Raw genomic sequence first — 23,068 nt, forward strand, 5'->3', positions numbered from 1 at the left:
AAGCCGCTCAGAGATATTTGGATCGGAAGCCGAGGCGGCAGGAGAGGAGGACCACCAGAGATAGGATAGACGCAGGATTTAGACCAATTGATCGTGAGACCCGAATTGTTCCCAAAGGAAGTCAGAACGTCAAAGAGGACGTTGAGCGACTGCCGCGGTGAGGTGAGATACAGGAGAATATCGTCCGCATACAGCGAGACCCGATCTTCAAAGCCCGGGGCCCACCGGATCCCCCTAAGCGAGGGCTCCCAGCGGAGCCAAGCAGCGAGTGGCTCCAGGGCGAGAGCAAAGAGCAAAGGGGACAACGGGCACCCCTGCCTCGTGCCCCTGCCGAGGGCAAAGGGCCGAGAGACCCGCCCATTCACCACCACCTGAGCCATGGGTCCCGTGTAAAGAAGCTTCACCCAGCCAATAAATCATTCCCCAAAGCCAAATTTAGCCAAGACAGCCCAGAGGAATGGCCACTCGATGGTGTCAAAAGCCATCGTGGCATCCAAAGAAACCAGCACGGCCGGTTCGGAGAGGAGCTCCGCCCTGGCAAGGGCGCCGTGAAGACGCCGCAAGTTAAGAGCGGTGTTGCGGTGCGGGATGAAGCCGCATTGGTCCGGATGAATAAGATCGCACACGACGCTCAACAAACGATTGGCAAGGACTTTCGCCAGGATTTTAGGCTCTGCATTTAGCAGTGAAATAGGCCGGTAAGAAGTACAGCGGTCTCGCGGCTTGCCCTCCTTGGGGATCACGACTATCGTGGCCAAACGCTGGTCGGCCGGAAGGGAACCCGCCGTAAGAGACTCACGGAACATGCGACTGAGGAAGGGCGCAAGCTTATCAGGGCGCAATTTATATAGCTCAATGGGCAGACCGTTGGGACCCATAGCCTTGCCCGAGCGAAGGGAGCGGATCGCGGTCGCTATTTCATCCGCCGACAAGGGGGCGTCCAGCCGCTCACGGTCCTCAACGGACAGGCCGGGCAAGGCAATATCCCTCAGTAGAAGGCGAGAGTCGTCCTCATCCCTGTCAGTCACTGGGGAGTACACAGCCCGGAGGTGGTCGGCGAAACATTCCACAATCTCATCCGGCTCAGTCACACACACACCATCCGCAGCACGCAACTCCGGGACCACACGATTCACTCTCTCCTTTTTGTCCAGCCACGCAATCAACTTTCCCGCCTTGTCCCCGGCGTCGTACAGTCGACCCTGCTGCTCCCTATACATAGTTTTGGCCGCGTCAGTGACCAGGGACCTATATTCAAACTGTTTCAGGCTAAGGGCATGGAGCCCGTCCGGAGTGACATTCGCCTCCAAGGCCGACTCCAGCCCCGAGATGTCAGTCTCCAGCTTCACCACTGCCTCACTCTTGACCTTCTTAGCCACCACTATCTGGGAGAGGGCGTGTCCGCGGATCACGGTTTTAAAGGCTTCCCACAGGGACATTGCAGACGACACCGACCCCTCGTTATCAAGGAAGTATTGGTCCATAGCCTTAACCAGGCTGTCGCGAGTCGTAGGGTCTCGCAGGTACCATGGGTTAATGGGAGCGATCCGCCCTGCAGACCGCGACCCGGTGTCAAAAAGAAGCCACAGCGGAGAATGGTCGGAGATACCCCGCGCCAGGTGCCTGACCTCTCGAATCCGACCAGTCTGCGCCGCGGGCATAAGGAAGTAGTCCAACCTAGAGAGACTCCCATGCGCCCCCGAGTGAAAGGTGAACTGACATTGGGTCGGATGCATTAATCTCCAACTATCCACCAGGCCGAAGGTCTCCAACATCCCACCCAGCCATGCCTGGGCAGCGGGGAGGGTCCTTGGTGGGTGACGATCCAGTTCACCCGAAACCACAGAATTAAAGTCCCCGCCCATGAGCAGGAGGCTGTCCGGAAGGTCAAGCAGCATTCGACCCAAGTCAGTGAAGGTGGAGTTCTGGAGGCCCGGGGGGCCGTAGACTGAAACCAGGGTAAGGGGCTGCCCCTCCCACCTCCCAATCAAGCACACATAGCGCCCTCTGTCATCCGAGACTATCTTAGTGATCTCCACCGGAAGGGAGGTTCGCAGGAGAATGCCCACCCCCCTGGAACCAGTTGTGAAACCAGAATGGGCTACGAGGCGGTATCCCCCCCTGTTCATTGCATGACAAACATTACCAACCAGATGCGTCTCCTGGAGAAACACCACATCTGGAGTCAAACGACGCAAATATTGCAGCACTACACCCCGCTTGATACGGTCCCCCAACCCATTGACGTTCCATGACATAAGCCTCAACCCGTCCCCCCCCATCCCCTCCAATAGATCAAGGGTCCCCCAGCCTGCAGCACAGTTCCCAGATGTGGACAAAAATCAATACCTCGCCCTGTAAACAAAAAACACACAACAAAACAACCCCTCCTCCCCCCCAACCCCACCCCAAGTCCAACTCCCCCCACCCTGCACCCCTGCGGGCCAAAAAACCCCCCCAACTTGCAGTGTGCCTGTCGCCCCACTAACCCCATTCTACGAAAAGACCCCGGAGGAGGAAAGGGACCCGTCCCCGCCCGCCCCCCTCACAGGTCCTGGTGAAACACAATATACAAAAGAAGTAAGACCCAACTGAACAGTGCAAAACGGCAAAATCAAGGACCAAAAGTCATTCTAAAGGGGACCCGTCACCTGCGGTGCCCGCAGAGGGTCCGGGACGGCCACCTCCGTCCGGCAGCGAGTCCAGCCAGTCACTTGCGGCCACAGGAGAGTCAAAAAAGGCTGTCCGATCCCCATGTTCCACTCGGAGTTTTGCAGGGTAGAGCATCGAATACTTTAGGCCCAGCTCGCGGAGACGACGCTTCACCCCTTGGAATCCCATCCGCTGTTTCTGGACCAGTTGCGTGAAGTCCGGATAAAAATTGATGGTCGAGTTCTCGTGACGAACCGGGCCGTGGGTCCGTGAGGCCTGCAGAATAGCGTCGCGGTCCCTGTAGTGGAACAGTTTGGCCACGATAGGCCTCGGGGGGGCCCCCGGCCGTGGCCGACCGCCCGGAACTCGATGGGCCCGCTCCACGGCAAAGAACTTACTTAGGCCAGCCGGGGACAACTGTTGCAGGATAAGTTCCTCGACCACGAGGTCAACCGGGCGGCTGTCGGAGGACTCCGGTACACCTATGACGCGGATGTTGTTGCGTCGGGCCCGTCCCTCGAAGTCCTCAAGCCGCCGGGCCATATGATCGTTGACCACCCTGATGTCTCCAAGCGCGGCCCGCAGATCCGACACCTCCGCACCGAGGGTGGAGGTCCGTGTATCGAGGGCCTGGACCCTCTCGTTAGTTTTGGAGAGGTCGGTCCGGATCAGGGTGACATCAATCGCGACAGTGTCGATCTTACGGGCCAGGGCCTCGTATTGCGTGGCGATGGTTTCCCTGATGCCAGCAATGGCGCCCATAATGTCCTGCAGGGAAAGTTCCGTAGAGACGGTCATGCCTCCCCCTGCAGCGTCCGGGGGGAGGCCAGCAGCGCCAGGGGACCCTCTGCCCTGGGTGTAGCGGTCCATGTTGTTGCTCTGGACCGCTCCCCCGCGGAGGGAGGCCTTGGTCTTGCGCCCCTCGGGACCCCCTTTGCCCCCCATGTGAACACGGTCACTCAAGGGGACCTCCAATCAAGAGGTGTAAGGGCACCAGCAAGAAGACCACAAAATGTCGGTATAGGGGGTCCGAGGCGATAGGCACTCCAGTGGCAGGTGGAGGAAAACCTCGTGCAGAGGCCCAGGAAGCACCTCGCCACCCCGAGCGCACCCGCCAGCTGGTCTGCTGAAGTCCAAAACCGAAACCGAAAGCGGTGGATCGGCAACTGGCACCGCGCTGAAGCCGCTGTTGTTCAATTGCAGCCCGGCCCCACGGGTCACCTTCACCCCGGTCACCTCCGTCGGGTGGGTCCCAAAAGTTCCGACGACGACAACTCAGGATTCCCAGGTCCGATTTGATTTTTGAAAAGAGATATGTGCTCAGCTGGTCTTCATCTCCCAGATTCCATAAACCACGTCAGGATATTCTCAGGATAAATTCCGAGGAGCAGAAAGGGTCCGGGGAGCCCTGTGCTCACGCGACCATCTTGGATGCGCGCTAGGCTCCTTCCCCGTGCTTTTAGAATTTTAATCACTTCTTGGAGGGTGAGTCTGAATGATCCCTTATTTAGCTGTTTGTAGGCTATAACTCTGGCCTCATTATTGGGCATTTCATCAATGGAGTAAACAATTTACCAAAAGTGTGTTCTAGCAATCTGGGGATATCACTGCAACACATTGGAGATATTTGTTTTCTCTAGCAAAAAGGTAAATTGACTGCTTTCCAGAACAGAGCATCATTCCTGGTGTTACTTGCCTGTACCAACACGGTGCAGGCTTCCCCCTGAACTTCTTTCTTCCTCTTTGCCAGTGCTAGTTTGTACCTTTACCTGCAGCAATGGTGTTGTTCTTTATCCTTTCGTTACTTATGAAGTGTGCACTTTAGAACTTTTAAGGCCTTCCTGCATTCTTCCTTAAACTAGCCATTGGAATTGCTCTTGTTCTCCCTGACGTGTTTTGTAAGCATTCTATTAAAGGATGCACAGATAGACTCACAAGATTCAATCGCATGACCATGATTATAATCATCACATAAACAAATATTTATATCAGGCCTATTCTCTTTAACTAATACAGCAGTGAGAGTAACAGGATTCATTCCCGTTCATTTTATTCTCACCTCATTTGGCATAGCTGCTCCTATATTTGTTATTTTTTTTTACAGTATTTTGCGTATACAAATGCAAGATTAATACAAGGGGGTTGTGGTCACTTAGAAAATGGGTCCTAACATTGAGGTCCTCAAAAAAGTGTCAAGGAGTTTGACGATTCCAAGATGAAATCTATAGTGGAGGTTGCACTTATTCCTGTAAATGTAGGCTCACAAATAGAGCCAGTCTTCAGGGTATCATTGGCAAATCTCAGATTGTATTTCACTAATGTACTATTCAGGACTTTCCCATATTCATTGTGCGAAAAATGCCTTTGAGCGTTCCAGGTGTATTTAGAACTTCGCAGACTTCCTCTTCCGAGGAGGTACATAGTTTAGTGATAAAATCACCAACCCACAGAAGAAGCACATCCCAACCCCTCCTGCCTAGGAATTGATCGAAATTGCTTTGCAAATTAGTGGCCACCTCAGAGTATTTGGCGCCAAACCTATTGTTGTAAAAGTTGATTATTACGGAATCAGGGTAGTATCTGCCTCGATCAAATGCATTGGGTAGAAAGGTCAGCATATAAAAGTCCTTTTGAATTTAACATGCAGTAAAACTGAAATATAGACCTTCAAACCTCTTTCCACCCTTCCTGCCGCAGATGGAATCCCCGGGGTTGTGACAGACAAAAAGCCCAGAATGTCAAAAGTTTGGGTCGCCCATGTTTCTTGTAGACAAAGTATCTAGCGATTGGTTATATAGTTAAGTCATGTACTATTACCCCTTTTATTTGAAAGGCCGTCAATGTTCCATGAAACAATAGACACTTCACAGTGTCCTTCTGTTGAGCTTTAATTCTTAATAAGAGCACATTAATGGAGGAATCATTGCCCATATTAGTTTGGGATTCAGCTAAGTGGAGACCAAGCACAGACCTAAAGGGCCTCAAGGACTTTCTAGCCAGGATGCGCCATCCAATCCTGGTGCTGCTCTCATGCTGTCAAGAGCAGCACCAGGATTGGTTAGCAAAACTTCCTGGAGTCTGGAGCCCAGGGAGCCGACAGCGGAGGGACCTTAGAAGACATCGGACATGCAGCAGGCAAAGTAAGTGACTTTATCTTTTAATATTTGCCACCCGCCTTGCCTGCATGCTTGCACCCACCCACCCACCACTTAGTTGCCCACCCCACCGTGAATATACGTGCCAGCCGCCCCTGGTTTCCACTAAGGAAAAGTTTGGAGTCCACTGATGACAGTAGCCCACTAGTCCCAGGACCAGCTTGACTTATGCATTTTGAGAGGGTTCATTTGCAATACAGCAGGGAATCTCCTTTGAAACAATTTTCTTGCTCCTTTCTCAATGTCATGTCCTAGATACATGACTTCTTTCAGGCAGTACTATAATTTATATGGGCCACCTTATGTCCGTTTTCAGCCAAGTCATTCTACAAATCTATGGTATCTTGCCTGCAAGCTCCTTCAGGCCCTTTATACCTGTACTTGGTCTCACCCAGCTGTCTAAGACAGCTGAATGGAGAGCTGCAAAGTGCAGATGTCACTTTGGCCAGCTCAAGAGAGCCGGCCAAAGTGATATGCACACTTTGGAGGGTCTATCTTGCTCCACCAGGCCTCCTCTGCTGCCAATTGGCACTAATCCTGGCTGCAGGCTGCTGCGCTGCAAAACTTGACAAATAAAATGGCAATGTTTAGTGTCACAGAGGGCGGGGGCGACGTCCCCTCACCCTCAGGAAGAAACCAACGCTTGTGGAAACCCTCTACAAAGGTTTCCACACAAAGATGTGTCTATTCTACTACAATGGAACAACAAATGTTAGCATGCCTTCTCGAGCCGAGAGAAAGTCTCTATCGTGCCCCAGCTCTAAGAATGCCAGATTATGAGAAGCCATTCATACTATATTGTTTAGAGAGGGAAAGGTGCTCCCTGTCAGTACAGACCCAAAAGCATAGAAATTCCATACGACTTGATGCCTATTTCTCAGCCACTCTTGACCCAGTAGCTGCAGTGTTGCCTAGTTGTCTAAAGGTTGTGGCCCCAGTTGGTGACAGCATTCAGCAATGTGAATGCCTAGTCATGGGACACCCACTTAGAGTTATGGTCCCCCATTCTGTATCAATCTTAGTCACCAGTACTCAAACACAACACATTACCAATAGCAAACTTACAAAGTATGAGCAGGATAACCTCTCTGGAGAGAACATCACACTGCGGAGGTACTCCTGTCCCAAACAAGCCACATTGTTGCCAATACCTGTTGCTGATGAAAATTATGCTGGGGTTGATGACACATGCCTTAACAGAATTGTGTACCAAGCCAAAGCCTAATATTCGAGAGGTCCCTCTGGAAGAGCCTGATTATATGTTGTTTGTAGACGGCTCTTGCTTCAGAGATGAAAGAAGGATTTTGAAAGCAGCTCATTCAATTTGCATCTATGAAGGTGTAGTGGAAGCCTCCTGTTTGTGTAATGTAACCTCAGTACAAGTGGCTGAACTGATCACTCTTACTAGAGCCTTTTGTGTCTCTCAAAATGTAGAGTCACCATTTATATTGATAGTCAGTATGGGTTTGGCGTTGTCCACAACTTCACACAGTTTTGATCCCACAGGCTTTCATGACCTCGTCTGGCTTCCCCATTCGGAATGGGCAGCATGGTATGGGTCTCCTTGACACAGTGCAAATGTCTGTTGAAGTAGCTCTTGTGAAGGTTGCAGCACACAAGAGTGGAAATGAATTTGTGACCTCTGGAAACCGCTACACAAAAGAAATAGCCAGATATTGTGCTCATGGACCTTGCCCCTTCAATGGAGACTATTAAAATAAATCAGAGTGTGACACTTCTAGGAGCCTTTTACTGACTGTTGTGGAGACGGGGAAGAGGTAAGGAGACTGCCAGAAGAAGCACCAGAGTGTGAGCATGAGAGGTGGATCAGAGACGGTCGAGAAACACATGATTCGTCTCTTTTGCTTTTCCTGAACTATCCCAAGGTTCCATTTAGTTGCAGCTGGGTTATGTCACAGGTGCGCTACTTCCCAAAAGCTAAATGCAGAAAGGAGAATTGTAGTCTTCATAAGTCACATAGGAAGATCAGCTGGTCCTTTCATTCGTATGCAACTTAATTTTGTCAAGATATCTGTTTGTAATTGGCTACACTACATTATGGTGGTAGTTTTATTCTTTTTCCAATGGGTTGAGGCCTACCTTACTAGGAGAAATGACAGAAACTGTTGCTAATAGATTTGGTCCCTCGATTTGGGATCATGGTTTCTCTGTTATCAGATCATGGAAATCACTTCAAGAATGAGGTGTTGAAACTTTTTTGTGCAACTTTACAGGCTAATCAGAGGTTCCACTGTAGTTACAGACCTGAGGCTTCAGGCATAGTGTAGCAAGTAAATGGCATGCTGAACTTCCATCTTGCTAGAATGTCTACATCCACGTCTTGAAAATGGCCTCATGCCCTTCCATTAGTACCGATGAGTCTGAGAAGCATCCAGGATTGGAGGACCAGATTGTCCCCTCATGAAATCCTCATGGGCAGAGCAATGAGACTTCCTGCTGTGCGTGCAACAGAGCTGGTGAATATTACAGATGATTTGATTCTTGGCTGCTGTAAAGGCATAGCTGATGTGGTGCATTCTGTTGAGTTGGCGACTCCCCTTCCAAGGCAAGAACAGTGCTATGACCTCAGTCCTGGCAACTGCGTTTCAGTGAAGAAGCACATGAGGAAGTCATGCCTGGCTCCCCACTGGCATGGCACTTATCAAGTGATCTTGGTCACGAACACTGCTGTTGAATGTGGAGGCCTTCCAAACTGGATTCCTGCCTCCCACACCTGGAGAACGAGACAAGCTGGAGAAGAAGTGGTGAAGGCCACTACTAACTCTCAAATGCTAAACCTAGTGCAACAGGAGAGGTCAGAGGGAGAAGAATACGAGTGCGCACAAGTGTCGCAAAGTCAACCTGAGTCAAGTGCAGGGGCTGTGGTGATTTAGTCGAAAGTAGCCTTAGAGACCTGTGCTGAAGAAGCAGGTGAGAACAGTCTCTGAAGCTGGAGAAGGGACTAGCAGTGGTGTCAAAGGAAGGGTGGGCAAGAAACGAAAGGTGGACAAGGAAGAGAGAAAGATGGAGAGTTTCCATATCTGAGTAACATATCCCAGGCACTATCAATGAAGAGACAGAGACCAGTGAGCAAAGTGACAGTGTTGGAAAATGTCCCTCTATGAAGGGTCACCCCAAACTTCTTGCCTTCCTCTTCCTCCTCGTTTTTGTTGGCTTTAGGAGTCTGGGCACTTTACCACAGCTAACCAGTGCTAAAGTGCATGTGCTGTTTCCTCTAAACATGGTAACATTGGCTCATACTCAAAAGGAATATTACATTTACATATAAGTCCCGAGTGGAGTTCAATACCTGTGCCAGGGCCTGTAACTTAAATGCTATTAGTGGGTCTACAGCATTTATTGTGCCACCCACACAAGTTGCCCTTTAAACATGTCTCAGGCCTGCCACTGCAGAGCCTGTGTGTGCAGTTTTGCTTCCATGTCAACTTGGCATTTAAAACCCCTTGACAGGCCTTAACCTCCCATTTTATTGCTCATAAGTCACCCCTAAGGTAGGCTCTAGATAGTCCATAGGGCAGGGTTCTGTGTAAGTAAAAGCTTGTACATGTACTGTCAAGTTTTGCATGTCATAGTATTGAAAAACACCCCGATCGGTTTTCACTTCTGTGTGGCCAACCCCTCTCATAGGTTAACATTTGAAATTCCTTATTACACTTTTAAGCTGTAATTCCTGCTTGGGAAGAATCAGCTCTGTTATGTTTTATATCATTGGAATAGTAATGAACATCCTCTTTGCTGGTAAAGTAGGATCTAACATTACTATTTCAGAAATACCCCTTTTAAAAAGTTGTAATTTCTCTGCTCTTAAATCTCTGTGTGCCTGCAGCCTGCCTCCAATACATGTCTGGAGTGGGTGACAGCTTGACTTTGTGCATTCACTTTAGACAGCCACACACAAAAGAAGATTAGGTTTTGTATGAGTGCCCATATGAATCCTGATGGCTCATCATGGGCAGAATTAAAGGGAGGAGCTGACACTTACACCTGAATATGCAGTGTCCTGACCCCACACAAAGGGTTGATTACCCCACTGTAGTGAGTCTGGAGCCAGGGCTAGGAAAAAAGGACCTCAGTGCACTTCCAAGACCCTTCTTTGAAGTCAGCTCCACTTCAAGGCCACAACTGGGTATAAGTACTGGGTCTCTAACCCCACCAACTCAGACACTTCTGGACCTGTAAAGAAACTCTGTCAAGAGGAAACTGCTGTGCTGCTATAAGGACTGTCATTCTGCTGTACTACTACTCTGGAAGTGCTGTATTTCTGCTGTGCTGCCCTGCTGCCTGCTTCCCTCTGATCCTGCTGAGAAAGAACTGGACACTGCTTGAACCCAGAGTGATCTCCAAGGGCGTGTTGTCTTGCCTCCTGTTTTTGAGACTCAGGGATATTAAAGTCTCACCACCTGCTCCTGTGCCTGGTCCATTGGTAGTGGACCCATGTACTTGCTCCAGTCCAACCAACGCATCTCCGGTCTGCTTGTAGCAGGACTGACGCATTTTCACTGTTGCAGGGGCAGAATCAACGCATTGCACTCGGAACCGACGCATCGGAGCCAATGCAAAGCTGCAGTGCAGTGTGGGAAGATCGACGCATCCCCTCGACTGCGTGGAGAAACCAGGAGACTCTTCTATGGAACCAACAACTCTCAGCTCGGGCACCACCTTCGGAACTGGCGCTTCGCAACCACTGTGTGATGAAAATCAGCACATCACCTTGACTGCCTGATTAACACCGACCCATCGCTCGGCTGTACGACGCATATCACTGTTTCGACCAGGATCAAGGTACTTGTTCAACTGGCCTTGTGTGGCTCCTGTGTCTAGCCCGCACTCCATCGTGGTTGGCCTGAACTCTAAACTTTGCCCTGGTCCAGCACGGCCAGAAACCCCCATAGACACTTATTGCTTCTCAGTGCTATTTTTACATTTAATCTTTAAAAACTATTATGTTGACTTCTATGTAATGGATTTTTGTTGTTCTGTTTATAAAAATAACAAGTAGTTTTATAAACGGTGTGGAGTATTTTGTGGTGTTTTCACTGTGTTACTATTTAAAATGTAGCACAAATACTTTTTGTAGGAAACTGGTTCTATATATACTACACCAAAATGAGATATAGTATGTATAGAGTCCAGGTGACCACAGAGGTAGGCAGAGGTTACATTTAAATAGAACCTTACTCTCTACTTGTGGTAGAGTGGTCGGGTAGTAAGGGAGTATCAGAGGACAGTGTTAAGCATTTGATGTACACACTCAGTCAGCAAATGAATTCACCCACTCAAGAAATGAACTCTAGGCCAATTGTTTTTCTATAAAAAATATACAGTTGTTTTATTTTTAGAACAAAGCAAGCCTGGCACAGGTAAGCATTAAATACTTTTCAGTAATAAGTTGCTGAAAATAGAACAGTTTGAAAATGCAATAATAATTGTACTTTGTTTGATTTACAGAGGATGCAGTAGGTTGCAACACTTAGCAAATACAGTACATTGAAATGAATAGGCTTTTTCAGTAAATCACAGGTAAATTACTTTTTACATTACTTTTCTAACTCAGTGCTGGATACCTAGATTCAGCACTGGGGCATTTCCTGCAAACAGGTAAGTAAATATGTTTTGGTTATTAGTACAATTTTTATAGAATATTTTTAGATTTCATTTTTCACACTTGGAAACTTTTTGGAAGAAAATTGTCAATGTTATCCTATGGAGGAAAAACAGGTTATAGGTTCACAGGTAAGCAATCAACTGTGAGAGTTAAGGTTCTGGGGTTAGACTCAAGGGTCCTCCAGGGTCAGTGATGCACTGTTGTTGCACCCTCAGCGGCACTAGGGCAGCCGGGTGCAGAGTGTTGAGGCCCAATGTTATCCAATGGGGGATGGGGGGCCTCCGGTTGGTGGCTGCTGGCAAGCAGGCCACTGGGTTGTTGGAGCAAAGCTCCAAGGGTTTAGGTCAGGGCATATGGGGAAACAAAGTAGCACAAAAGGTGCCCCCTCAGACGAAGGACTTCTGGGTGCGACCACCACTTGGAGAGGTAAGTTGTGAAGTTAAGGGTTGGTTAGGCATTGTCCATTTGGGCACACAAGGCCGTGGGGCATTGGGTGCAGGGGTGCCTTTTGGGGTTGGATCTTCTTACCAGCTCCTGGTCGCGGTTAGGGGGCCCTTCTGGATTTAGACTGCAGGCATCGGCTGGAGGCTTGAGGCAGGTCAGGAGTCGCCGGACCTTGGGTCAGAATCACCGGGGTGACCTCCTCGTGGTGTTTTTCCACTCGAGTTCGAGCCAGGTTTGGTGGGTGCAGAGTGGGCTGGATTCGTGGTCTCCGGCTGCTGCCAAGGGTTGCAGTTTGAACAAATCGGTGTTCACAGGAGATGCAGGCTTTGGAAGTGAAGGCAGGCAGGTCCTCCGGGATTTTTGAGGTTGCTGGCTGCAGGACACACCGGGATTTCGCAGGAGCAAGTTTGAGGGGAGACAGGCCGGTAGGGCTGGGGCCAAGTCAGTGGGCGTATTCCTCTTGTTAGCTGGCCGCACAGCTGTTCTGTCCTTCTTTTCTTCTTGTTGTTTCTGGATCTGAGGAAGCAAGGTTCAGGGTGCCCCCTAAATTCTAGATTTTGGGGCGTTACAGGTATGTTAAGGGCAGGGACCGCTGGGTCCCTTCCCTCGGGTGGGTACACCCCCTATCTTGCCACCCTCTAGTGGGAGGGGAGCAGGAGCCTGTCCCTGGTTGGCTAGGTCCTCCCATCCTCAAGATGGTGGGCACACCTCTTCCCGCACTTATTTTTCCCTCCGGTTCTCCCACCCAAAGTGGGTGGTAGAACCAGTGGGAACCAGTTGCTGAAAGCAGCAAATGGTCTTGGGGAGGCTCACAAAGGCGGCATGCCTTTGAAGCTTCCCCTTTGGGAATCCTGCCCATCCTGGGGGAGGAGGCCTGGCACCTCGTCCCAGGATGTGCATTGTTTCAGGCCCCCGAGAGCAGCAGGCACTTGACCCAGGGGTCCAGAAACATATCTGTTGGTGGCAGCCTAAGCAGCCACTCAGTCAGGTCACTAGAAGTTGGTCGAGTTTCAGGGGAATCTCTAAGATGCCCTCTGTTGTGCATTTTACATTAAATCCCACGCTGGCATCAGTGCGGGTTTAATGTGCTGGGAAGTCTGATACCAAACTTCCCAGTCTTCAGTGTACCCATTATGGTGTTGTGGAGTTCGTAATGACAAACTCCCAGCACCATATACTCTTAATGGCAGCACTGCACTTACAATGCCCAATAATGGACTTGGGCACTGTAGGGGTACAGGGCTCATACCCCTGTACCCTCACCTCTGGTATAGTGCACCCGGCCAGAGGGGTGACTGATCTATGCCACGGCAGTATTTTGTGGGCATGGCACACAGAGATGTGTGCCATGTCTACTCTTCACTTTGTTCTGCACCAAGACACGCAGCCTGCAAAGGCAGTGTGTGTGTGTCAGTGTACAGGACCTCTAAGGGTGGCACAATAAGTGCTGCATCCCTTAGAGGCCTTCTCTGGTCACAGTGCCCTGGGTACCTGTGGTACAATTTACCAGGGTCTGACATGTGGCCAGAGATGCCAATTGGGTTTAGGCTTCAATGCAATTTTAGGGAAGGAACGTAGGTCCTGGGTACCTGATTAGCAGGAGCCCAGGGCACACTCAGTCAAAGCACATCAGCAATGTAGCAAAAAGTGGGGGCATACCATGCAGGAAAGAGGGCACTTTCTCAGACTTTACACATCGCCTCTTAAAAGTTAAGCCTGACTGCTCTGTGCTAAGCTACCAGAGGGTGAACAAAGGTTAATTTATGGTGTTTATCTGACTTGCCCTTTCTATGATTGTGGTTTCTGCTTGGACAGGGTGCATATGTGTGCCAACCAGAAACATAATTTCTAACTGACAGCAACATTGAATAGCCATTAGTCAGACGATCGAGAAGAACACAACTACCTAGTCGGAGATACTCAGCTGCTGATGGATCTACTTTGCTGAAAGTGAGGCTGTCTTGAGAATATTTGAGATTGGGGACCAACAGATTGTTTCTAAAAAACCTACATGATTAAAGCTGCCTCATTTTGACTCTGACTGATTTTTGATTTTGAGTGATATAAAGTCAACTGAAATTTATAAGCGATTAAACATTTAGATTGAACTTTATGATGACCTTTAGGGCCCAGGCTCCAGTAGAAGAGTTGGGGTGCCATTTTAGAAGAAGATTGATGGAGCGTTAAGGATCAATTTTGAAGCAGCTGGACTTGATATTCATTGCGAACAATTCAACAGTTTTGCCGATATGCTCTAGTAGAAGCGACCAGTATAACTTTTTTGCCTTAAGTTATTTTTGAGTCTTACTTTTTACTTTTGTGATTCATGAGAAACCATGTTGATCCTTTCACTAAACCAGCATAGAGCAATTGTGGTCATAGTAGCAATCATTTACCAATATGTTTAAGTTCCCCTGCAAAACAAGTTACTCCTAAAGCTAAACCTATCCCTGCCTTAGTAGAAGAGCAGCCTAGTATTGATTTGAAGCTGATGCATAAGGGTAGTTCTGAGGGAAATTTTACTTCAAATGTTTTTCTCACCTTTTGGCATGAGTATTCTCGTTAATGCATGCAAAGGCTTGTTATGTTTGTACCCATCTGCCTGCATCTGCAGCAGAGAGTATGACCAACCATCATATAACACTCACGTATATATTGTAATATAATTTTGAGTCCTTTGCATCATCAGCTTAATTTTGAATATTGTTTTTCTAATTATGATGTAGTTCTTTCAGAGCTGCCTATGTACAAACATTTAAACCCTAATGCTAAGGCCAAAACTATGCATACTGTGTACCGCTTCTTTAGGTCACAAGTTAAGCTTGACACCTCCCGAGTCTATAGACAAAATATGGCCTGAAAGTTGAGTGAGGAGGTAAAAGACTTTGTTGATGATTCATAAGCTAAAAGGTAAGACATTGCATTTTTTATTTTTTTATAGCGCGAAGTTGACCCGAATCGGGTATCAGAGCTCTTTACATAGCACCAGTTGCATTACATTAGGACACATTCATTTTTGTTAGGCACAGGGAGATTAAGTGATTTGCCCACAATCACAGGATGGTCAGCGTCATTGCTGAGACTTGAACCCAGATCCCCAGATTCGGGTCGACTGCCCTAGCCATTAGGCCAACTCCTCTCCCCGGAAGCAAAGAAGAGAGGGGATAAATCAAGAGGGGCATGGGGAAAGGAAGAAGAGAAATATAAAATGCTTGGAATACGGCTGAAAATTAATTTCTATTGGGAAGGAAAATGATTGAAATTCCCAGATGGTGGTTTGGAGCAAATGCTCACATAGATTTGAAGTCTTATGTTATACTGATCATATATTTACTGGAAATGACCCTGTTATTACTGGAATTTATTATGTGTGTGGAAAGAATGCTTAGTTCCAGCTTCATGAAGATTGGGTTGAGAGCTGCCACTTAGCTTTAGTGATCCCCAAGGTGTAACCAGAAAATTGGGTTCCCTGGGAAAGCTAAACATAGTGCTTCACAAATAGCAGGTAAAAATTGGAAGGCTGTCTACTTTAGTAGATAGACTCACCACCAGTATATCTGGCACACTTTTAGCCATTAACACAAAGTTAATTGCTATTAGAGATATGGGTTTGCAGAATAGGCTTTCTTTAGACATCTTGTTCATGAAGGAAGATGGAGTTTGTAAGATGTTACAAATCTAGCCATACAATCCTTATGCGACAGATAGCAGCGAATTAAACAAATATGTGAAAAGTATCACAAATCTATCTAAAGACTAGACAGAGCTGGAAGAGACAAGTGCCTGGCAAGCAATTGGAAAAGGATTTTCTGCTATAGTCAATTGGCTTAGTGGACTTGGTGGTGGACATCTACATGCTATATTGAGACCTATTTAATTCTTGAACTTTGTGTGATTTGCTTGTTTCTGATGGTAAAGGGATTTAAGCTGATGAAATGGAAGGAGGCTGTAAAACATAAAGGTGGAGAGAGATTGGCTGAGGGTGAAGGAATGAAAAGGAAACAAGAGGAAATATAATTGGAGGAAAGGCAAGGTTGTGTTTATGACAAGTCACAGGATTTGGAGGAATCAAGACATAAGCAACAGCGGACAGCAATTGGTTTCTGAATTGTCATGAAGGAAAATGCTGGATGTTTTGTGTGATGGATATGCGAGCCATTAGTGGGGGGAAATTGGTGATGTAATGCCACTATTTTTCATTTACTTTTAATGACATGCTAAATCAACCTGTATAATCATTCACATGATATTTTATATTTAGATTGAATATAATGAGTGATTTTTACATTATATGCACATTATATTTCATATTTAGATTGAATATAATGAGTGATTTTTACATTATTGATTAGCCGAAGTCAGAGTATGTGTTGGAGCTCGCCCTCACGGCAGGTTCCCCGCAAAAATATTTTCCTTTCCCCCTAGCTCCCCACCTCAGTTTTGATGAATTCGTTTTTGTTAGCTTTAGGACTCTGTGCCCTTTACCACTGCTAACCAGTGCTGAAGTGATTGTGCTCACTCCTCTAAAACATGGTAAAGTTGGGATGCACCCAAATGGCACATTTAATTTACTTGTGAACAGAAAATTCCAGACACTCCTGTGGGGAGAAAACTCCAGACATTTCCTCCACTTCCAAGCTGGCACCAGATATAACACTGGGACACTAAGACCCACTTTACAGTACATGGCTGGACCTTTGGATACTACACAAGAAGGACTGCACAGCTGACCTGCTGCGCTGGACTTACCTGGACCTGCAACTGGACCTGCTAGAGTCCAGCCCTGATGCCTGAGAAGGAAGACCTGTTCCCTTAAACCCAGACTGAAGTGACTCCAAGGCTCAGCTGACTGACCTCCTGTTCTTTGCTACAGGGACATAACAAGCTCCAGAGGCATCCCTGCAACTGCACAACTGACCTGCTGCAAGTGTGCCTGCCTGAACCTGCAACTGGACATGCCTGAGCCCTGCTGGCCCCTGCTGGAGTGAGTTTCTGATTCTCAATAGGTGCTTCCCAGGTCCTGGACCCTTGGTTTGGCATTCAGTTGATCTCCTCCTTGGGCTCTTCATGACTGCGAACTGGCCCATTTGAGCCAAGATATTGCCGCCCCCACCACCCACCAATGCGAAGCTCTAGTAAGCCCAGTCCTTCGCGCTACAGCGACGACTGGCAAAGTGAAATCTGCACTTCGCGCTACAGCATGAATAGCCCACGGTGACCACCAACATAAAGCTCCAGCAACAACAGTTTATGATGCCCAACAGGATCTTCATGCTACAGCAACGACCATCCATGACGCTTAGCCTGCTCCTCACGTTACAGCGATGACCATCCGCGACACTCTCCCTGCGGCTCCAGCACAAACTGAACTCTTTGTGCCAGATGTTGAGAAGGTAAGTTTTTCAGAGGGTTGGTCGCAGTCGGCCTGAACTTGTGACTTTCCACAAGTCTTGCACGAACAGTTGACCGTGAGTAACGCTATGTGCTTATAGACACCCTACTTGCCTAAAACCTTTAAAAATCCATATCTATGATTCTACTGCTTGGATTTTTGTCATTTTGGTGTCAAGTTTGTAATTAAATTGTACTCTATTTTCCTAAACTGGTGTGGGATTTTTCCTGTGTTGTATTTTCACTTTGTTACTGTTTGTGCGTTGCATAAATACTTTACACATTGCCCCTAAATTAAGCCTGACTGCTTTTGTGCCAAGCTACCACAGGGTTTAACGCAGGCAAATTTAGTGGCTTTTTGTGGTTCACTCTGATAAGGATTGTCACTGCTTGCGTGAGAAGGGATCACAACCCCCTCAACCAACAACCCAATTTCTCACTAAATGTTCACATTAATTTAGCAGGAGACATTGACGACCTCAGATGACCAACTCCATTTTAATGAAATGTTGCAAACCTGCTCGCTGTGCATAATCTTTTTCACGTTCCAGGCACCAAAAGATGCCGTGATCTTGTTAGTCCGTAATGTTGTTGTTAGAAATGTACCTGAGAGTCATTTCTTGCAACTAAATGATTTGGATGCCAGCTTTTTGCACTGGTGGAAGTAAGTAGTCGAAGAAAAAGAAGTCCTCCCCTTTGTCCGATATCTCTGGAGGCTCTGGGACTGAAACTGCTACTCATGTGAAATGGACCGTCACTGTGCTCACCATGAATGTTTACATTTGATTGGCTCCCTCTTTATGGCACCCATGCAATGTATCTGTAGCTGAAGTACATTGTTTGGTTGTGTGTTAATTAGACGTACTTCTGACCACTTTCAGAGGTGGATGTCCCTTTCCCTGCTCTTGAGTCGCCATGCTCTTTTTAACCCCGCTCATAAAGATAGCTTATCGAGTAAGCACATTTCTTCCTGTTCTGATTGGAAGCTTCATTTGGTTCTATTTGGGATGTATTTGCTGACACCTGCTGCTTATGAATTCCCAACTTTGCTGCAACTTTAGTTACGTATTAGGGAGGTTCCTTTCAAGGGAACCGAATCTGTTTAAATTGCGTATTCTGTCTTTTAATAACTTGAGCCTGTATTTGCTATTTTGATTTGCCTGGATTATATTCACATATGCTGTATACAGGTAATTACCGATGTATGACACAACTGATTCAATTTGAAACTGTAACTTTACTAATTTGTTAATAAAAGCCTTCATGATTTGCAACTTTACGCCCCTCTGTCGTTACTGTGGAGCAAAATCGACTTCACTGTCAAGGATATGTGTTGAATTGATGCTTTCAAGCCTCAGTTTCAGATCAATGTCCATCCAAATAGGTAAAGCGCAGTTTTGAATTTGCACACAGTTTTCGCTGAGCACAACACCATCCTTTCCTCCAGCTATCACTTGCATTTCGGCCAGGTTCCAGGGGTGGACCAGGAAATTCCCATTCAAAAGCCAAACCGGGGGGGGGGGGGGGGGGGGGGGGGGGGAGGGGGGCATTTACACCCTTACCTCCTGTTAAATCCTCCACTGTCTACTTACATCCCTTTTAAATACTTGCAAGTGTTGCCCTTTCTAAATGTAAATCTGCTTATTGAAAGTAGCCTCTAAACCGCTTGCGCAACCTTCACTTGCATGGATGTTGCTAAATTAGGCAAACGTGGTAATTAGACAAAGATTTTTTAAGCAGACCTACCTGCACTTCTGCGTTGATGCCAGATTCCTGCTATAAAATATTGTTTGAAACAGCGAGACACACGTAGAAATCTGACAAAACGATTTGCTCAACGATATTTTGGCACGATCTTAATTACATTTGAAAAGTTGTACGTATAACTCTTGAGTATCGCCGGACGCTGCATTTTTAGGTCTAGCCTACGTAGCGCGCATGCGCTGCATAGGAAAGAGACCTCTAGCCATTGATTGCCTTTTTCAGGCTAAAACGTGCACGCGTTCCATTGCCTTCAATGGCAACGCGTGCACGTGTGGCGATTCCCTTGCGGGAGCGAGCGGCGCCATGTGTTAGTAATCATCGCAAACACATGGTGCCCCTGGCTCGCTCCGGCAAGGGATACGCTTTGGTTGCTCTGGGCCGCACTCCCCTCAACCCTCCCACTGTTGTTTATTAGCTTTTCATCTGATAACAGTGCGTATGAAGTCTATTGCACCCCCAGGCTAGCTTACATCGCCGCTCCCTGAATTTGTAGACTGCCTCCGACCACCATCAGCGGTCTAGTGACTGGGCGCGCGCCTGTAAAACAGGAGCTGCTAGCTCAGCAGCAGCCTGCGTCCAGCCAGCGGTTAAGGGCTTGTCTTCGGAAGTTATATCCGAAAACACTGTCCTGTCCAACATACAAAGCACCTAAGCCATCGACAAGCCCCCTCTCTCGCTCTCTGCTCTGCCTGGCAGTACAGACCTCAAACCAAGATAGGATGTGGCTTAACGGCCAGAATTGCCGGCTCCGAACCTGGGGCGTCTGCTGAACATCCTGTGATTCAGGGCAAATCACTTACTCCCCCCTTGCATGCTACAAATGAATACGTCTTGGATTATAATTACCTGTATTATAATTTTTTTTGTTTAGCCACGGAAGAAAGTTCTTTTGAGAACACTTCGTCTAAATCTGTTAAGAGTGGGGAATCATTCAAAGTGTCCTAGCAAACAACGTTTCGTTTTTGCAAGTATATTAGCTAAATATTTTATTGCGTAATGTGACTTGTTTACTTACATTAGTTTTTAGGGCATTGCATTTTAGATTATTATTTAGGATGTAAATAACTGTTTTCCATATTAAGGAAAACACGAAATACATATTTCTATAGAGGTTACAGAAGGTAAACGTTTGTGTTGCTGGCAGAGCCCCTATAGTTACTCAGGGGCTTTCTTACTTTCGCCAATATTTACAACTCAGCTCGAAGCAGAAAGAAACAAGCATTTGCAATGCATTAGGTCTCGCATTTACGCAAGTTTGAGCTACTGACATTGCAAATAACAATGCCTATTGGCATTGTCATTTACAATGCCAATAGCTTTAACTCGTGTAACTGCGAGACCTATTGCATTGCAAATGCTTGTTTTCTGTGTTGTATAGCGCGACCCGAAGGTATTGGACCACATTACATGAGCACCAGTTCCTTTACACAAGGACACACACATTCATTGCTTTGGTAGGCACGGGAGATTAAGTGATCTGCCCAGAATCACTGGATGTTGAGCCGACACCGATATTAAAGTTGTTATCACTGCAGGCTGTCATAAATGAAGTGTGCAGTCTTCTATAACCTGACAAAGTTTCCCTATTCTTTACAACAATCATCGTACAGTGGAGTATTTGTTCTCACACTGCAGCGCCATGTTTGTCCATGACTTGACTAAGAAGATTAATCGCGTAGATGAAGGCCGGCTCTCAGCTACTCTTGAAACACCCCCCAGGGCGCGCGCCATTGTTCCGCTTGTCATCGGTTCCGCCTTTGAGTGGGAGGCGCTGGACGTATCCTCAAGTGTTCTTGTTCAGGTGTCGCGTTGACAGACCAGTGTGTGCCAGGGTCGGGGGGAGTACTTCCTAAGCGTTACATGTGCACGGAGCAAGCCGTACTGCGTATGAAACAACCTCTGAATTGTGCCACACACCTGCATAGTCTGTTTGTGCATTAGGTGACGGTCTTAAAATACAGTGGCTTTGAACATCTCCTAGGTATGAACGGACTCGACTTGTTTGAAGCCAACAGTGAGCAGCACAGCACCGTTCTAACTTTAAATAGGCATTGACAAAGCCAGCAGGCTTGGCTTTCACGTGGCAATACGTGTAAAACGAGGCATTCACTCATTAAACAAGTTTTGTTTGGTAGTAGCCAGTGCTGTATAGAACATGCGATCGCAAAAGCGATCGCTTTGTTGTATGAGAGCAAGATAAATAAAACCAAAAATAACTGCAGCGCACGTGAGCATGCAGGAAGCATGCGATGACTGGATAATCACTCATTGTTCTGACAAAAAATATGCTAGCTTCAGGAGTCCTCAGCGGTTGTAGGATTAAGTGGAAGAATCATGTCCCCAGTCACCACCTCACCTTGCCGGGTGGACACGTTCCGGTCGTTGCCCGCCTTGAGCACCACCTGCGGGTAGCTCTGCTCCAGCACGAAGAGCTCGTCCTTGCCGCTCTTGCTGGACTTGAGCGTGCCGCTGGGGCCCGAGGGTGCCAGGTAGCGGCCCTCGCAGTCGCGACAGGCCAACTTGCCGGCGCGGAACTCCAGCGTGTAGCCGGTGGCGCGGTCGGGGGCGTCGCGCAGGCCGCCGTCGTGCGCCAGCAGGCGGTGGTCGGCCGTCTGCACGCTGTAGCGCTGCTCCTGGAGGAGCAGGGTGATGAGCGCGTCCACGGCCCAGGGCACGGCGCGCGCGGCCCTCAGGTGTGCGTAGCGCTTGCGGCTCAGGCTGTAGAGGTTGACCTGCGGGTGCATGGCCAGGTGCACGCTCCAGCGCTCGCCCGTGCCCATGGTCTGTGCGAAGCAGCAGATGCGGTCCTCGCTGCCGCCCAGGTAGCGCCTCGGACTGCAGCAACCAGCGGTCATCGTCGTGCGCCACGATGGCGAAGCGGCACTCGGGGGCCAGCTCCTCGGCGGCCAGGTAGCGGCCCAGGTGGCTGCGCAGGAAGACGGACGTCGAGTTCTCGGGCCCCTGCTCCAGCGTCCAGATCGGCCACCAGCATGAAGAAGAAGCAGAAGCGTTGATCTTGAAGCCGAAGGTCTCCGCCGTCAGGTACTTGTTGCCGCAGTTGATGAGACCGAACTGGATCTGCATCGAGTCGTTGGTGGTCATGGTGAGGGGGCTGCTGGGCGCGCTGCTGCTGCAAAATGGGGGAGCGAGGTGTGTGTGAATGTTAGGATGTACGTGCACCCTCGTGGATGTCCTGTTTCAATTGTGTGCACCCTCTCCACCGAGCAAACCCCTTCTGCTGATGCCTGCAGAGGAACCAGCAGCCCCGCTCTGCACCCTGATAATGCCTGCTTAACACAAGCATTGGTAAAGCCAATAGGTCTGGCCTTTGAGACTATTGGCTCATCCATTGCCTTTGAATCATGCTCTATAGCCTGGGCATTGCAGACTTTGCCAATGATAGGTCTGGCAAAGTCTGCAATGCCCAGGCTATAGAGCATGATTCAAAGGCAATGGATGAGCCAATAGTCTCAAAGGCGAGACCTATTGGCTTTGCCAATGCTTTTTGTACAGGGGGGCGGTGGCGAGGTGTGTGCGTGCGCGCGCGTTAGGCAGCAGCGGATGCGGTGAGGGGGTCGGCAGCGGCGGGGTGTGTGTGCGCGCGCGCGTGTGTCTGTGCGTCTGCGCAAGCGCGTCCACAGACCCCGACCCCAATCACTGCGCGTGCCCCGGTCTGTCTCACTTGAGAGGCATCTCGGCGACAATAGGTCTCGAGAGCGAGACCTCGAGAGCGAGACCTAAAAATACATATTATAGAGAAAGTGTTTCCAGTTACATTGACTTCTTCAGTCTTGTACTGAAATTTCAGATTGTAAAATGTAATGTTTTATAAAGTAAAGGTAAATTTAAATAAAAACTGAGCGTTATCAGATTGGAAATCCGTACCAAAAGGAAGAAAGCTCATGTCACATTAACTACGAGCCCATATGCAAGGAGCTCTCAGAGCCATTTAACAACCACAGATAGTGTTTGCCCTATAGGATTGTTCGTGAGATGTACTGGATGTGCTCCTGAAGCGCACGGGCTGGGACTGGAG

General features: G+C 48.2%; 1 pseudogene across 1 annotated transcript in view; it reads right to left on the reverse strand.

Moving 5' to 3' along the window:
* Nucleotides 1-22,233, reverse strand: part of LOC146867158 (fascin-like) — a 190,687-nt pseudogene extending 168,454 nt beyond the window's left edge. The window contains exon 1 of the transcript XR_014961091.1: nt 21,389-22,233. The product of XR_014961091.1 is annotated as a fascin-like (transcript). The remainder of the gene's footprint in view (nt 1-21,388) is intronic.
* Between the last annotated feature and the right edge of the window lie 835 nt (nt 22,234-23,068).

The sequence above is a fragment of the Triturus cristatus genome, chromosome 1_2 (assembly GCF_964204655.1).
Source record: "Triturus cristatus chromosome 1_2, aTriCri1.1, whole genome shotgun sequence".
In the NCBI taxonomy this organism is placed as follows: domain Eukaryota; kingdom Metazoa; phylum Chordata; class Amphibia; order Caudata; family Salamandridae; genus Triturus; species Triturus cristatus.